We start from the raw sequence: 2,893 nt of genomic DNA, 5'->3' as shown, positions 1-2,893 counted from the left end.
GGGAACTCTCTGTTTTCCGCTCAATTTTGCTGTGAACCAAAAACTGCTGTAAAAAGAGTCTGTTAAAAATTATAATTCATTCAACAAAATGATTTAACTCTTGCTTTATCCCCGAAATTGTTCCAGGTGCTACTAAGGTATAAGAGTGGACAAAACAGACAGAAACCCTTTCTCTTCTGGTAATTGGAGCAGAGGCAGAGAAGCAAACAATAATCATAATAAACAAGTGCCTGATGTGGGATACTAGAAGCTGATGATGTGCTTTGGAAACCAATAGAACAAAGCGATACTAGATCCAGTGCCATATGCCAGTGGATACTGTAGGATGTCAATAATGATGAAAAGGAATATAAAGGGGGAAAAAAAGCAAGTAAATAAAACGTGACCAATATTTTCTCTTATTTCAATAATTATTCTCCAGAATTGCCCACATGTTCAAAAACCTCCAATAGATCTTAATATATTTAAAATGGACCAACTTCCTATAAGGAATTTGTAAATTTGACCCTTGTTAGCTTTTATTTTATTCTTAATAATTAAAATAATATATGCTAAAGTCAATATTTTAATTAATTTATTTATCGATGTTTATGAATTTGTTAAGAAATCATTATATGGTCATTAGTTTCTTATAAAGCATGAAAGTAATATAGAAATTGTGTAAAAAGAGAGTGAGTCTTACTCCTGCTCCCTCCATGTTACTCTCTGAAGGTAACCACTGTTTACAGTTTCACTTATGAATTTCTCTCTAAGTTGCAGGCTCCTCATCCATAAAATGGGGATAAAAATCACTCTCACCTCACAGAGCTGCAGAGGAGTAATGAGACTGACTAGTCATATGAATGGGTAAACAATTCGTGGCTTATAGTAAGATTTCAAAAGTGGTAGCTACTGTTTTCATAAATCACGTATCATGAAGATATTTCCATTCATGAAACAGTCTACTATAACATCTTGATATGAATGTAACACGATGTTTTTACCCATTTTCTATTGATGGTCATTTCCTCCTTCTGCCTTTCTATTTTTTTTGTCCTACTAAACTTCCCTGCCAACCATCTCTAAGTTTTCTTTTTCCTCCACACACTGAGCACACTCTAACTTCAAGGTTGTTCAGGTTTTCTTTCTACTTGGGTCACCACCTGCAACACCCTTAAGCCACCTATAAAAACTGCAATATGCCATGATGTTTAAGAGCTAGTGCTCTGGAACCAGACTATATGGCTCTGTCGCTTACTAGCGGAGTGACTTTGACCAGGTTATTTAACTTTACTGTGTCTCAGTTTCCTCTTTTGCAAGATGATAGTACTTACCACAGAGATCGTTGTGAGGATTAAGTGAGTTCATGCAAGTGCTTAAACAGTGCCTGGCACATAGGACGTATTCAACAAAAGTTATCTCTAGTTACTACCCATTCTTTGAGGCCAAGTTCAAATTTTGTCTCCTATAAGCCTTTCTAGGCCTCTCATTAATACCCACCTTACCCTCTCACCTTTGCAATCTGTCCTTTAAGAAGTAACCCTTTTTACCTCCATTTTCAGAGAATCAATTGAATAAATTGATATAAATAATACATAAACTGTGAACGACATCTAAGGAGTTTATTATTTTTATACTACTTTGACATGCTGCTTGTAGTGATCACACCCTGTCTTTGAGGAGAGCTACCTGTGCCTGTTCCCTGCCCACAGTTCCAGCCCATCCCCAGCTTGGGCTGTGAACTCTTTGAACTCTTTGAGGAACCATGACCCCAGAATTCCTCCCCAGAGCTTTGCACAAAGGACTCCTCAGAAAATATTGGTTCATTCATTCGACAAATATTTACTGAGCATATACCGTGTGCTATTTATGGAGCAAAAAGTTGGGGGTACAATGATGAACACCACAGACACGGTCCTGCTCAAGTGCAGTTTGTGGAATTGAATCCCTTCTGCATTCTTTGCCAACATTTTCCATACAATGAGAATGAGACCTAGGAAATGAACGATTTTTTTTTTTATATATAAAAAAGGAAGTTAAGAAGGCTCAATTGTATAGCTTGTATTATATCTTTCTCATGGCTGATTTAATGTGAAAGCAAACATTATGAGGAAGAATAGCAAACAGATTTTATTGTTGTTCACTGTTCTCATAAACTGTATAACCCTTTGTATTTACAGAGTTTCTCAGAATCTCTTCACTTTGCATAGAACTTTTAGGTTGAAAATACTTTTAAAAAGTCAATTAATATAATTGTTTATAAAATTTAAAAAACTGGGGGCTGGAATGATTTTTTGAAATGGTATTTGCTTAATAAACATTGGGCACCTACTATGTATTTTGATTCTCAAATTTCTCCATACTCTCTCTTAATGATTCATACTGTCTTGAGGTTTTAATTATTACTGGAGATGATTTTAGACCTTTTCTCTAACACCGATCTTTTGCATAAGCCCCTATCCTATGTTTTCAGTTTCTTTTTTTCTCTTTCTCCCTTTTTCCTCCAAATACCCATCCTTCATTATGAAACTTCTTATTAACCCAGACAGAATCTCTCTTTTTCCTCTAAATGATCTCTACCTGTCTTGAAACAAGCCACAATCATTACCTTTGTCATGGATATTTTTTTAAATTTAATTTTCTTAATTTTTAATTTTTAAGTTACAGTTGACAGACAATATTATATTACTTTTAGATGTGCAACATAGCGACAGACATTTAATTTATATACCTTATGAAGTGATCACTCCAATAAGTCTAGTACCCACTGTGATTTCTGATCATGCCCTGTGTTCACACTTCTAGATTTCAAACTCCCTGAGGTCAGACTCTTGATAAACACACTCATTCTTTCATTCATCCACAAGTATTTTTTTGAGCACCTACCATGTGTCAGGCACTGTTCTAGGCCGGG

This window comes from Pteropus vampyrus, unplaced genomic scaffold, assembly GCF_000151845.1.
Source record: "Pteropus vampyrus isolate Shadow unplaced genomic scaffold, Pvam_2.0 Scaffold56, whole genome shotgun sequence".
Taxonomy (NCBI): domain Eukaryota; kingdom Metazoa; phylum Chordata; class Mammalia; order Chiroptera; family Pteropodidae; genus Pteropus; species Pteropus vampyrus.
This window is presented reverse-complemented; position numbering follows the sequence as displayed.